Source organism: Dermochelys coriacea, chromosome 1 (genome assembly GCF_009764565.3).
Source record: "Dermochelys coriacea isolate rDerCor1 chromosome 1, rDerCor1.pri.v4, whole genome shotgun sequence".
Taxonomy (NCBI): Eukaryota; Metazoa; Chordata; order Testudines; family Dermochelyidae; genus Dermochelys; species Dermochelys coriacea.
The window spans coordinates 275,127,356-275,143,065 of NC_050068.2; positions in this window are offsets into that span (position 1 = coordinate 275,127,356).

Sequence of the window (15,710 nt, forward strand, 5' to 3'; positions counted from 1 at the left end):
ACCTTTCTGCCACGCATCCCTCTCCGCCAGAGAACTGGCAGAATTTAGAGGGCGGGGTGATAGAGCGTCTCCGGAAATGGACAGGACTACTCCGGTGCCTCTCTCTTCGAGAGAGAGCGCTGGTGCTTAATCAACGAGTCCTGTCCATGCTCTGGTACCGGCTCAACACCCTGGTCTCGGCCCCGGGTTTCCTGCCTACCGCCGGACATCGATTCTGGAGTTCTTTTGGTCAGGACTTCACTGGGTCCCTGCAGGGGTTCTTCATCTACCTCTGGAGGAGGTAGGGCAGGGCCTAAAATGTCTGCTTACTCAGGTCCATGTCTTCCGCCTCCAGACCCTGCAGAGGCTCCTTTACGGTGCAGGTAGTCCGGCATGGAGCATACTGGCGCACGTCTTCCTGCGCCGCTTCCGAGGGCTCCGATACGACCGGCAGCTCCTTTATCTCCATCCGAGAGGTCTTCCGCGAGACCTCTCCAGGCTGCCGGTCTTCTACCAGGACCTCCTCCGGACCTGGAAACTCTTTTCAACGACCAGGTCTGTGGCGGCCACCGAGGGGGAAGATCTCCTCGCGGAGCCCCTGCAACACAACCTCCAGCTCCGTGTGCAGGTGGCGGAGTCCCGCTCGGTGCGTCAGAGGTTGGTCCTGGCGGAGGTCACAAGAGTTGGAGACCTCCTGGACTATGACCGGGGAGACTGGCTCGATCCCCTTAAGCTCGCTCAGCGCATGGGGCTTTCCAGACCTTGTACTTCCCGGCACATACTTCAGGAGGTAAAGGCTGCTTTGCTGCCCGCTGCTCGGATTCATCTCGACTGGGTCCTGCATGAGGGCACGCCCCGCCCACCCGTTACCCCAGGCCCACCGGACCTTTTAATTGGACCCCTGCCCAGTGGACCCAACCAACCCCTTCACCCCTTCACTAGAAGCCGTCTGCACGAGATGCAGCCAGTCTGCTTTCAAACCGCGCCAAGAAAACATCTCTACACGCTCGTTCTCCACACCCTTCACGCCCGCACCCTCATGTCCCGCCCTGATACAAAATGGCGGGACCTCCTGCCACCTTTGGAGGGTGAGGAGCCCCGGTGGGCCAGTCTATATTCCACCTTAGTCCCAAGGCCCGCCGGGGATGTCACTTGGCGGCTCCTTCACGGAGCCGTGAGCACGGGCGTATACTTGGCACGGTTCACTTTAATCCCAGACACCTGCCCCTTTTGCGGCATGAAGGATCCCTGGCACATGTATACCTGGAGTGTGCCAGGCTGCAGCCCCTATTCCGGCTCCTCAGCAATATTTTATTATGTTTTTGGTTGTACTTCTCCCCTCACCTTCTCATTTTTGCACTCCCTATCCATGGCCCCACAAAGTCACGGGATCTCCTGGTCAACCTCCTCCTGGCCCTAGCGAAAATGGCCATCTACAAAACCAAAGTGAGGAGCTTGGCCGATGGAGTCTCCTGTGACTGTGGGGCCTATTTCCGATCCTCGGTCCGTTCACGTATCCGGGCAGAGTTCCTCTGGGAGGTGTCCTCTGACTCCCTTGACGCCTTTGAGGAGCAGTGGGCGCTTTCAGGGGTTCTCTGCTCAGTGTCCCCGTCCGGTTCCCTTCGTTTGACCCTTTGACTACACTCCTGTCCCTGTTATTTTATTAGTTGTCCCCCGGAATTTTTTGGGTATCTAGGTCCTGTGGATCCTCCTTTTAGGCTGGCGGGGATCCTTTAGCGGTGGACGGTCTTCGCCCGCCCACTTCCCGGATCCGAATAAGACACAACCCCTTCTAGCCAGCCCCTGTATGATGCCATGGAGGGCTGGGCCCTAGTCCAGGGAAAGCGGGACGAGCTCCACTCCTTCCATCTTATGTGAAGGCCCCCGGAAGACCAGGAAGGGGGTACCGATGCCGAGCCTTCCACTCTACCCACGGGTGTGTTCCATCCACCGGTGCTGACTGGGGAAGACTTGGCAGCACTGGAAGGCAGTATCTCCCCTCCAAGGGAGTCTCTCCCCTCCGAGGCCCGCGAGGCGACATCTGAAACCCCAGTGTGCCCCGAGGCGACCGTCGCGTCAGGTGCTGGCGGGGAGAATCCCGGGATGGCGGAAAATGATTTCCCATCTATATATGAGGAGATCGAGGCCCTGGGTCTGACCCCAGTCACCCAGAGGGAGGATGATGCTATGCCAGCGGGCCTCGATCTGGGCGACTTCACTCCAGCCCCCCTTTTCCCATGTTCCTTCCCCCTAACCGTTGCTTCTGCTCCAACTCCGAGGAGGCCCTGGACTCCTCTATCAACCCGGGTGCAGAGGGCACCCCACTGAGAGCCGCGGAGCCTGTTGAAGCGATGGCCAGTGCCACGCTGCCGGGACCTAAGCCACCAGGGGCACCCCTCGTTGGTGAGGAGCATTCGACCTCCTTCCCGGGAGAGCGCCCTACAGAAGAGAGTCCATCTCCGGATGCCGTGGCTGCCAAATCCACCAGAGAGCTTGCGCCCGGCATCCTGAGAGCCCTCTCCCCACCCAGACTCTCACCTCTAACCCTGCCCCTGCCCCATCCTGTCCACCTCCCAAGATGTTATTGCCGCCCCTGGGGCTGTCTCCTTCCTTTTTCCAACAGATGACTCCCAGGGCCTTTGTGTTTACCCATCCCGACCCACCAGGGGCTGCTATCCTCCCTCCGCCGTCACCTATCGCCCCACCGTTCAGGCCAAGCCATCAGGAGCCCTGTCGGGGGTCCGCACCCTGTCTGCCCGTCTCGGTGGGCCACGGGGCAGTACCAAGAGCCCCGTCGGGGAATAACCAGGAGACCGTAACCCCAGCCCCCCATGCGCTGCGAGAGGGGTTGAGGGAGTTTTTAGAAGACGTCCGTCGCTCCCGCAACAAAGTACAGCTTGCTCTCCAGCGATGAGGGGACTTTAATCAAATCCTCCGGGCCGCAAGGGCCCTCATGGGGGACGGTAAAAGGACCGGGAGGCAGGGCGCCGCAGCCTACCAGCGGGTCCGCCTCTTCCGTGACTCCTTACTCACCTATGGGGTGGGTCAAGGACTGCTGTGTGGCCCATCGGGAGCCGCGAGCATCCCTGCCAGCGAGGATCCCCCCCAGCCCTCCTCATGGCTCCTTTTACCATCGCAACATTGAACACCTGCGGCTGTAGGATGGGTCTCCGCAGTCCTAGGTGCTCTCCTTCCTTCGGGAGGGGAGGTACTCTGTGATTTTCCTGCAGGAGACCCATACGAATCCGACCGTCGAAGACAGCTGGTGGCTGGATTGGGGGGACAGGGTCTACTTTAGCCATCTCACAGTTCGTACGGCTGGAGTGGCGACCCTGTTCTCCCCCGACCTACGGCCCGAGGTGCTGGGGGTCGCCAAGGCTGTGCCGGGCCGCCTGCTGCACCTCCAGGTCCGCATGGAGGGGCTCATATTCAACCTCATCAACATCTATGCCCCGGCAGTGAGCCCGGAGCAGCTGCAATTCTATCAGCAGTCGTCCGCCTTCCTTGGCACCTTGGATCCTCAGGAGTGCCTGGTCCTGGGAGGGGACTTTAACATCACCCTTGAGGAGCGGGACCGCTCAGGGACCAAGCAGAGCCCGGCCGCTGCTGCCGTTCTCCAGGAGATACTCGAACACCACTCCCTGGTGGACGTCTGGCGCGACAACCACCCGGATGACACTTCCACGTTCACCTTTGTCCGGGTGGAGGCCCATCGGTCGCGCCACTCCCGGTTGGACCGCATTTATTTATCACGCTTTCATCTTTCATGAGCCCACTCCTCCAGCATCCGGCCGGCCCCATTTTCTGACCATCACATAGCCACCGTGACAGCCTCCCTCTGCGCGGAGAGGCCGGGGCCGGCCTATTGGCATTTTAACAACAGCTTGCTGCAGGATGCGGGCTTCGTGGTGTCCTTCCGGGAGTTCTGGCTGGCCTGGCGAGGGCAGCGGTGTGCCTTTTCCTCGGCGCGACGGTGGTGGGACCTAGGGAAGGTGCGCGCCCGGCTCTTCTGCCGTGACTACACTAGGGGTGCCAGCCGACGGAGGGATGCGGCGATGGAGCAGTTGGAACGGGAGGTCTTAGAGCTGGAAAGGCGTCTGGCCGCCAGCCCCGAGGATCCGCCCCTCTGCGGAGCGTGCCGGGAGAAGCGGGAGGAGCTCCGGACTCTCAAGGACCATCGGGCCCGGGGTGCCTTTGTTCGATCCCGCATCCATCTCCTTCGGGAGATGGATCGCGGCTCCCGCTTCTTCTACGCCCTGAAGAAAAAGAGAGGGCTAAGAAACATATCGTCTGCCTACTGGCAGAAGATGGCACCCCCCTCACGGATCCGGTGGAGATGTGTTGGAGGGCGAGAGCCTTCTACGCAAGCCTTTTCTCCCCGGATCTGACCGATCCTAACGCTTGCAGAGTGCTCTGGTAGGAGCTCCTGATGGTCAGCGCTCGCGGCCGAGACCGGCTAGAGCTGCCTCTCACTCTGGCCGAGTTCTTGGAAGCCCTCCGTTGCATGCCCACCAATAAATCTCCGGGCATGGACAGGCTGACCGTAGAGTTCTACCGCGTGTTCTTGGATGTCCTGGGCCCAGACCTAGTCACCGTCTGGGCCGATCTTTGCAGAGCGGGGTCCTCCCTCTTTCGTGCAGGTGAGCCGTGCTCGCCTTATTGCCAAAGAAGGGGGACCTCCGCGATTTACGAAATTGGCGTCCCGTCTCGCTCCTTAGCACAGACTACAAAGTCATGCAAAAGCAATCTCGTTGCAGCTAGGGTCCGTGCTGGCGGACGTGGTCCACCCAGACCAGACCTACACCGTCCCAGGCCGCAGCATCTTCGACAACCTATATCTGGTCCGGGACCTTTTGGAACTCGTGTGTAGGGATGGTCTGTCATTCATTCTCCTGTCCTTAGATAAGGAGGACAGGTTGGATCCCGGGTATCTCCTGAGGACTCTGCAAGCGTTTGGCTTCGGACCCCAGTTTGTGGGTTTTCTCCGGGCGCTGTACGCCTCCGCAGAGTGCTTGGTCAGGCTCAACTGGACCCTGACCGAACGGTCAGCTTCGGGCGAGGAGTACGGCAGGGGTGCCCCCTCTCAGGCCAGCTGTACGCTCTGGCAATCGAGCCCTTCCTCTGTCTCCTCCAAAGGAGGTTGACAGGGTTGGTGCTGCAGGAGCTGGAGCTGCGTCTGGTCCTGTCGGCGTACGCTGATGACGTGCTCCTCGTGGTCCAGGACCCATACGACTTGGTGGAGGCTTGCCAGGCCATCCATTCAGCAGCCTCCTCCGTGCGGGTCAACTGGGTCAAGAGCTCTGGATTGGTGGTAGGGGACTGGTGGCAGGTGAGCTCCCTCCCACCCGCACTTCAGGCCATCCGGTGAAGTACGGGTCCGCTGCTCTATCTGGGCATTTACCTTTCTGCCACACATCCCTCTCCGCCAGAGAACTGGCAGAATTTAGAGGGCGGGGTGATAGAGCGTCTCCGGAAATGGACAGGACTACTCCGGTGCCTCTCCCTTCGAGGGAGAGCACTGGTGCTTAATCAACTAGTCCTGTCCATATCCTGGTACCGGGTCAACACACTGGTCTCGGCCCCGGGTTTCCTGGCCAACCTCTGAACATTGATTCTGGTGTTCTTTTGGTCAGGACTGCACTGGGTCCCTGCAGGGGTTCTCCATCTACCTCTGGAGGAGGTAGGGCAGGGCCTAAAATGTCTGCTTACTCAGGTCCATGTCTTCCATCTCCAGACCCTGCAGAGTCTCCTTTGTGGTGCAGGTAGTCCGGCATGGAGCATACTGGCGCATGCCTTCCTGCGCCACTTCCGAGCGCTCCGATACGACCGGCAGCTCCTTTATCTCCATCCGAGAGGTCTTCCGCGAGACCTCTCAGGGCTGCCGGTCTTCTACCAGGACCTCCTCCAGACCTGGAAACTCTTTTCAACGACCAGGTCTGTGGCGGCCAACGAGGGGGCAGAGCTGCTCACGGAGCCCCTGCTACACAACCCCCAGCTCCGTGTGCAGGTAGCGGAGTCCTGCTCTGTGCGCCAGAGGTTGGTCCTGGCAGAGGTCACAAGAGTCGGAGACCTCCTGGACTATGACCGGGGAGACTGGCTGGATCCCCTTAAGCTCGCTCAGCGCATGGGGCTTTCCAGACGTTGTACTCCCCGGCGCATACTTCAGGAGGTGAAGGCCGCTTTGCCGCCCGCTGCTCGGGTTTATCTCGATCGGGTCCTGCACGAGGGCATGCCCCACCCACCCGCTACCCCAGGCCCGCCGGATCTTTTATTTGGACCCCTGCCCCGTGGACCCAACCGAGCCCTTCCCCCCCTTCCCTGGGAGCCGGCTGCACGAGATGCAGCCGGTCTGCTTTGAAACCGCGCCAAGAAAACATCTATACACACTCGTGCTCCACACGCTTCACGCTTCTCAACCTCGTGTCCCGCCCCGATACAGAATGGCGGGACCTCCTGCCACCTTTGGAGGGTGAGGAGCCCTGGTGGGCCAGCCTATATTCCACCTTAGTCCCAAGGCCCGCCGGGGATGTCAATTGGCGGCTCCTTCATGGAGCCGTGAGCACAGGTGTGTACTTGGCGCGGTTCACCTCAATCCCAGACACCTGCCCCTTTTGCGGCCTGAGGGAAACCCTGGCACATATATACCTGGAGTGTGCCAGGCTGCAGCCCCTATTCCGGCTCCTCACCAATATTTTATTATGCTTTTGGTTGCACTTTTCCGCTCACCTTCTTATCTATGCACTTCCTATCCGTAGCCCCACGAAGTCACGGGATCTCCTAGTCAACCTCCTCCTGGCCCTAGCAAAAATGGCCATCTATAAAACCAGAGTGAGGCGGTTGGCCGATGGAGTCTCCTGTGACTGTGGGGCCTATTTCTGATCCTCGGTCCGTTCACGTATCCGGGCAGAGTTCCTCTGGGCGGTGTCCTCTGACTCCCTTGACACCTTTGAGGAGCAGTGGGCGCTGTCCGGGGTTCTCTGCTCAGTGTCCCCATCCGGTTCCCTTCGTATGACCGTTTGACCACACTCCTGTCGCTGTTATTTCATTAGTTGTCCCCCAGAATTTTTTGGTTATCTAGGTCCTGTGGATCCCCCTTTTAGACTGGGGGGGATCCTTTAGCGGTGGACGGGCTTCGCCCGCCCACTTCCCGGATCCCAATAAGACTACTTTTCTTTAGCCATCTGGCCTTGTCCTGTCACTATATATATATATATATATATATATATAGTGTTACTGCAGTGAATAACACTGAACTGGTAACTTTAGCTACTAACTGCCATCAGTGTTGATGAGATTAATCCTTCAGCAAATATGATACTAAAATATATAGCATTTATGATGGATAATGTGAAGTCTGTAATGATACATAGGTTGATAAGTTCAAGCTGATAATTTAATAAATATGTCTTCTGAGCCAAAATTGAAATGTGTAAGTGCATTGTCAAGCACCAATGTCATTTATATATGGAACCAATTCCTCAGCTGGTGTAAATTATCATAGATCCATTGAGGCCAGTGGAGTTATGCTGATTCACGCAACCTGAGCATCTGGCCCATCCTGGCTCAGGTAACGTTAATGGGAGTTTTGCGATTTACTTCAATGAGGCCAGGATTTCACCCATTATCTCTCAGGATAATTCACTCCCTATGTAAATTCCCTTAACTTTCTTTCCTAAACTTTATAGTCTTTTTTAATTATCATGAATATGTTTATATTAATTACTTCAGCAGCCTTAACATCAAGTTAACGAAAATGTGGTATAGGAACATTTATGGTCATGAAAGAGATCTATACTGTGATATTCCCTTACTTGGTGTGACTTGGGATAATAGAGAAGAGAAACATTTTAATGTTTAAAAGTATAACTCACCCTGCCCTTCCCCACCACCAACCCACCTTACAGTATTGCCTCGGGCATTTTTTTTTACCAGAGAGTGTAGAAGTCTGGCATTACATCTGAAAACTGACCTGGAACAAATCGTGCAGTCCAGGCTTAGGTCTTTCGATAGTGACTGTCAGTTTGGATGCATGATGCCAAATTATGTCATTTGGAAATGCAGAAAAGATTGTGCAGAATTTGTACCATTTTCAATTGGTATGAAAATCATTGCCATGATAACAGTTTTATAACATTTTCTATTATCTTAATAATTTGTGTCCACAAATAAAAGAAGTGTTCTATAATCCTTAAAAGATAATAAATGGAATTACTTTTGATTTTCTTAGTTTTTTTGAAATTTGATTTGCTAGCAACATTTTTCATGATTAAAGCCTTAACAATCTGTAAGGAAATAGTGCAACACAGAGCCAAACAAATGCAGAATACTGAAAAGACTAAAGTAGTATATAACAAACTACTGATGTTGTAGACTCTTATGTGCTTTAAAATTCTCATTACTAAGACTCTGATCCTGTAAACACTTAGGCAAATGCTTAACTTCCTGTGTGTGGACACTCCAACTAAAGACAATGAGACTACTCACAAATCTAAATTTAATCATGTTCATAAAGATTTTCAGGATCATTGGTCCCCATTACAGTTTTGGGCCCCAAGAACACAGAATTTTTTCACAATAAAAAGATCTACAAACTAGGTAAATAACACTGAGCTGATGTCCACTATCAGTAAAGTGTTTTGACTCTCTAGCTTGTTTCTTTCAGGGGATGGGAGAAGAGTGGAAGTTTAGCAATTACTTCATTCAGGCCTCAGTTCAGCAAAGCACTTAAGCATGTGTTTAACTTTAAGCATGTAACTAGCCCTGTTGACATCAATGAGCCTTCTCATATACTTAAAGTTAAACATATGTGTGTTGCTGGATTGCGTTTATAGAGCATTCAAATGCAGTTCTAGGTTTTCTGTGCTCATCTCTTGTCTCTTACTAAAAAAGAAAAGGAGTACTTGTGGCACCTTAGAGACTAATAAATTTATTAGAGCATAAGATTTCGTGAGCTACAGCTCACTTCATTGGATGCATTTGGTGGAAAATACAGAGGGGAGATTGATATACACACACAGAGAACATGAAACAATGAGTTTCATCATACACACTGTAAGGAGAGTGATCACTTAAGATAAGCCATCACCAGCAGCACGGGGGGAAAGGAGGAAAACCTTTCATGGTGACAAGTAAGGTAGGCTATTTCCAGCAGTTAACAAGAATATCTGAGGAACAGTGGGGGGTGGGTTGGAGGGAGAAATACCATGGGGAAATAGTTTTACTTTGTGTAATGACTCATCCATTCCCAGTCTCTATTCAAGCCTAAGTTAATTGTATCCAGTTTGTAAATTAATTCCAATTCAGCAGGCTCTCGCTGGAATCTGTTTTTGAAGCTTTTTTGTTGAAGGATAGCCACTCTTAGGTCTGTAATCGAGTGACCAGAGAGATTGAAGTGTTCTCCAACTGGTTTTTGAATGTTATAATTCTTGACGTCTGATTTGTGTCCATTCATTCTTTTACGTAGAGACTGTCCACTTTGACCAATGTACATGGCAGAGGGGCATTGCTGGCACATGATGGCATATATCACATTGGTAGATGCGCAGGTGAACGAACCTCTGATAGTGTGGCTGATGTGATTAGGCCCTATGATGCTGTCCCCTGAATAGATATGTGGACAGAGTTGGCAACGGGCTTTGTTGCAAGGATAGGTTCCTGGGTTAGAGGTTCTGTTGTGTGGTGTGTGGTTGCTGGTGAGTATTTGCTTCAGATTGGGGGGCTGTCTGTAAGCAAGGACTGGCCTGTCTCCCAAGATCTGTGAGAGTGATGGGTCGTCCTTCAGGATAGGTTGTAGATCCTTGATGATGCGTTGGAGAGGTTTTAGTTGGGGGCTGAAGGTGATGGCTAGTGGCGTTTTGTTATTTTCTTTGTTCGGCCTGTCCTGTTGTAGGTGACTTCTGGTTACTCTTCTGGCTCTGTCAATCTGTTTCTTCACTTCAGCAGGTGGGTATTGTAGTTGTAGGAATGCATGATAGAGATCTTGTCGGTGTTTGTCTCTGTCTGAGGGGTTGGAGCAAATGCGGTATTATCGTAGAGCTTGGCTGTAGACAATGGATCGTGTGGTATGATCTGGATGAAAGCTAGAGGCATGTAGGTAGCAATAACGGTCAGTAGGTTTCCGATATAGGGTGGTGTTTATGTGACCATCGCTTATTAGCACCGTAGTGTCCAGGAAGTGGATCTCTTGTGTGGACTGGTCCAGGCTGAGGTTGATGGTGGGATGGAAATTGTTGAAATCATGGTGGAATTCCTCAAGGGCTTCTTTTCCATGGGTCCAGATGATGAAGATGTCATCAATGTAGAGCAAGTAGAGTAGGGGCATTAGGAGACGAGAGCTGAGGAAGCGTTGTTCCATTACAATCCATTACAATCTACATACCATACAGACTATACTGACAGGTTGTGCCACACACTCTCAAAGAAACTGCGGAACCACCTGATCAACATCCTCTACAGCAAACAGGGAAAGATTAAGAATGAGCTCTCAAAACTGGATACTCTCATAAAGAACCAACCTTCCACACAAACTTCCTCGTGGCTGGACTTTACAAAAACTAGACAAGCCATTTACAACACACACTTTGCTTCTCTACAAAAGAAAAAGGACACTAAGCTATCTAAACTACTACATGCCACCAGGGGCCACAACAGTGGTTCCCGTAACCCACCCAGCAATATTGTTAATCTATCCAACTATACTCTTAGCCCAGCAGAAGAATCTGTCCTATCTCGGAGCCTCTCCTTTTGCCCCTCCACCCCCACGAACAAGATACAGTTCTGTGGTGACCTAGAATCCTATTTTTGACGTCTCTGACTCAAGGAATATTTCCAACACACCTCTGACCAACATATTAACCCACAGAGACCTTCCTACCAACACTACAAAAAGAAGGATTCTGGGTGGACTCCTCCTGAAGGTCGAAACAGCAGCCTGGACTTCTACATAGAGTGCTTCCACCGACGTGCACGAGCTGAAATTGTGGAAAAGCAGCATCGCTTGCCCCATAACCTCAGCCATGCAGAACACGATGCCATCCACAGCCTCAGAAACAACTCTGACATCATAATCAAAAGGGCTGACAAAGAAGGTTCTGTTGTTATCATGAATAGTTTGGAATATGAACAAGAGGCAACTAGGCAGCTCTCCAACACCACTTTCTACAAGCCATTACCCTCTGATCCCACTGAGAGTTACCAAAAGAAACTACAGCATTTGCTCAAGAAACTCCCTGAAAAAGCACAAGAACAAATCCGCACAGACACACCCCTAGAACCCTGACCTGGGGTATTCTATCTGCTACCCAAGATCCATAAACCTGGAAATCCTGGATGCCCCATCATCTCAGGCATTGGCACCCTGACAGTAGGTTTGTCTGGCTATGTGGACTCCCTCCTCAGGCCCTACGTTCCCAGCTATCTTCGAGAGACCACTGACTTCCTAAGGAAACTACAATCCATTGGTGATCTTCCTAAAAACACCATCCTTGGCACTATGGATGTAGAAGCCTCTACACCAACATTCCACACAAAGATGGACTACAAGCCGTCAGGAACAGTATCCCCGATACAGTCACGGCTAACCTGGTGGCTGAACTTTGTGACTTTGTCCTCACCCATAACTATTTCACATTTGGGGACAATGTATACCTTCAAATCAGCGGTACTGCGATGGGTACCCACATGGCCCCACAGTATGCCAACATTTTTATGGCTGACTTAGAACAACGCTTCCTCAGCTCTCGTCTCCTAATGCCCCTACTCTACTTGCGCTACATTGATGATATCTTCATCATCTGGACCCATGGAAAAGAAGCCCTTGAGGAATTCTACCAGGATTTCAACAATTTCCATCCCACCATCAACCTCAGCCTGGACCAGTCCACACAAGAGATCCACTTCCTGGACACTATGGTGCTAATAAGCAATGGTCACATAAACACCACCCTATATCGGAAACCTACTGACCGCTATTCCTACCTACATGCCTCTAGCTTTCATCCAGATCATACCACATGATCCATTGTCTACAGCCAAGCTCTACGATGTAACCGCATTTGCTCCAACTCCTCAGACAGAGACAAACACCTACAAGATCTCTATCATGCATTCCTACAACTACAATACCCACCTGCTGAAGTGAAGAAACAGATTGACAGAGCCAGAAGAGTACCCAGAAGTCACCTACTACAGGACAGGCCCAACAAAGAAAATAACAGAACGCCACTAGCCATCACCTTCAGCCCCCAACTAAAACCTCTCCAACGCATCATCAAGGATCTACAACCTATCCTGAAGGACGACCCATCACTCTCACAGATCTTGGGAGACAGGCCAGTCCTTGCTTACAGACAGCCCCCCAATCTGAAGCAAATACTCACCAGCAACCACACACCACACAACAGAACCACTAGCCCAGGAACCTATCCTTGCAACAAAGCTCGTTGCCAACTCTGTCCACATATCTATTCAGGGGATACCATCATAGGGCCTAATCACATCAGCCACACTATCAGAGGCTCGTTCACCTGTGCATCTACCAATGTGATATATGCCATCATGTGCCAGCAATGCCCCTCTGCCATGTACATTGGTCAAAGTGGACAGTCTCTACGTAAAAGAATGAATGGACACAAATCAGACGTCAAGAATTATAACATTCAAAAACCAGTTGGAGAACACTTCAATCTCTCTCGTCACTCGATTACAGACCTAAGAGTGGCTATCCTTCAACAAAAAAGCTTCAAAAACAGACTCCAACGAGAGACTGCTGAATTGGAATTAATTTGCAAACTGGATACAATTAATTTAGGCTTGAATAGAGACTGGGAATGGATGAGTCATTACACAAAGTAAAACTATTTCCCCATGGTATTTCTCCCTCCCACCCCACCCCCCACTGTTCCTCAGATATTCTTGTTAACTGCTGGAAATAGCCTACCTGCTTGTCACCATGAAAGGTTTTCCTCCTTTCCCCCCGTGCTGCTGGTGATGGCTTATCTTAAATGATCACTCTCCTTACAGTGTGTATTATGAAACCCATTGTTTCATGTTCTCTATGTGTGTATATCAATCTCCCTTCTGTATTTTCCACCAAATGCATCCAATGAAGTGAGCTGTAGCTCACGAAAGCTTATGCTCTAATAAATTTGTTAGTCTCTAAGGTGCCACAAGTACTCCTTTTCTTTTTGCGAATACAGACTAACACAGCTGCTACTCTGAAACCTGTCTCTTACTCGTGACTTTTTATCTCTGAACTAGAAATGTGACACTTTAGAGTTTGACCTTGTGTTTCTCCATACACATAACTCCAAATGACTTTGGATGCACAAGAAATGCAGGATGCAAACCTTAATAGGCCACTTATTTTAATATGTGAATAGGAGCTCTATCTCATTCAATGTTACAAAAGTTGGATTGTTCACTATAATGATGAGGAACCTGTATTTTTAATTACTCCTGTGTATCACCAATTTTACTGAAAAGCACAAATTAGGAGTTAATTCAATTTGGTTGTGATGGCTTCTATTTAAAAAAAATCCCACTCAACTCTGCACAATGAAAGACTGCCACGTTGATAAATGTTTACACCACTTCATTAAGCCCAAATTACCTACTTTTGTACGAGGTCACATCCTTCACTCCGAGTGATAGAATGCATAAAGTTCCTCTGAATTCATTCTGTATGGCTTTGGGGCAGCAACAGAAATTGAAAAGGCAGATATAAATCTTTATCATTGACTGCAAAGAGTATTGTTTGGTTTGGTTTTGGTCACATTTATGATGATGATTTAGTTAGAGAAGAGAATGCTTCGATGAAGGTTACCTAGAGAAAACTAGAAGTACTTCTCTTGAGTTAAGCATGCACTGCATCAGAACAGCACTTTTCACATAACTTTAGAATTTTTAGAAGAAAAAAAATTATTTTTCATTTGTAAACTAAAGGTTAATGCCAAACTTTTTTGCATTGGATTTTTCTGAAAATTGAAGCAAATCCACATACATTATTTAAAATGAGGTTTGTAGTCTGCTGTACTGCAGTAATGTCTGAAGAGAGGAGAAGTACTGTGTGCTTATTAAAATGTGGCACTATTATTTTTCCACTTCTATATTCTATAGGATTTTTAATGTAATGATAGATAAACCTTGTGGGAGAGGGCAGAGAGGCCAGAGCAACATTTTAAAATTCTAAATATTTTCTAAAATAAAATAAATATTTCAAAGTCAATCATTTATTGTCATATTGCTTTTGAACTATATTAAATCCTCAGTTGTTGAGAAAAATATTTTAGTTTGCCTTTTGGTACAGAGTAACAACAGGGTGGAAAGTGTTAATTGGAAATATAAGGCACAATGTGCTAGTCCTTACACAGTTCAGATGCCTTGTTGTATAATTCTCTAGGATTTTAGACGAAAATCTATAGAAATGATGCCCTTATCTATTAAATTCAGTAGATTTTTGCTTAATTTCTATAGAACAGTCTAGCTTCCTAGGGAAGGTATTATCTTCTATCTAGAGATGATCTCAAAGACACAAAATTCAGATCCAGATTATGAATACGTCAAAGTTCAGGTTCTGATTGTATTTGTATAACACATAGCACAATGGGGCCCTATTCCAATCAAGGTCTATGGGTGCTACCCCAAAACAAATGGGTAATAATAATTCATGGTTAAAATTAAGGGTTTTAATTTAGTCCATTTTACAGAAAAAGCCCACCTGGAAAATTTAGACCTGCATTCAGATTCTTTAACACTTTCACATTTTGAGTGGATTCATATCATACATCAAACCCCTACAAAGGGCATTAATCTAAAGTGAACTGAGGCCAGTATACTTCTTAATGCACTTTCAATTAACCTTTAGTTAATTTTGGTTTAATTTTCCCAAATGTCTCTATGTAGACATTCAGTACCTTAAAATAGGAAAATAGTGTAATTTGAATTCTAACTTTCTAATTAGACTGAGACTTCAGGGAGTGACTAAGGCCTGGTCTACACTACAAAGTTAGGTTGATATAAGTAGCCTTGCATCAATCTATATGTGCATGTTTCTATGCTCAAATTTGTCTCCAGCCAGCATAAGAACTCTGCTACAGCAACACCTCCCAGAATGGAGTAGAGCCATGGTCAACCAACTGAGGTTGATGCAGTGCAAGTGTAGATGATGCATGAACTGTGTCAACCCTAACAGTCCTCCAGCAACTGTTTCACAATGCCCCATTCCCTACAACAGGTCACTATTTTAAACACCACAGCCCAGGGGTCACAGAGACTGGAAGCCACCCTCCCTTTTAAAATCCCCCAAGTGTTTTTTCACATACCTTTTCCGGATTGCCCACCTTGATACAAACACCTAGCAGCTCATCCTTGTTGGGTGCAATTGCCCAACCAACCATGCTGGCTCCACGCACTAGATGTGCTCTTGCATGGAGTACAGAGGAATTGTGGATCTCCTGGGCCTGTGGGTATAAGAGGGTGTGCAAGCATAGCTGTGGACCAGCCATAGACACATGGACATCTATGAGGAAATTACATAGGGGATGCGGGCAAAGGGGTATGACATTGTTCAGCAGCAGTGCTGTGTGAAAGTGAATGAACTTTGCCAGGCATACCACAAGGCCAGAGAGTCCAACAATAGATCTGGTGCTATACCATAGATCTGCTGCTTCTACAAGGAACTGCTCGCCATACTTGGTGGAGACCCTACCAGGACCCCGCAGGCCACTGTGGGT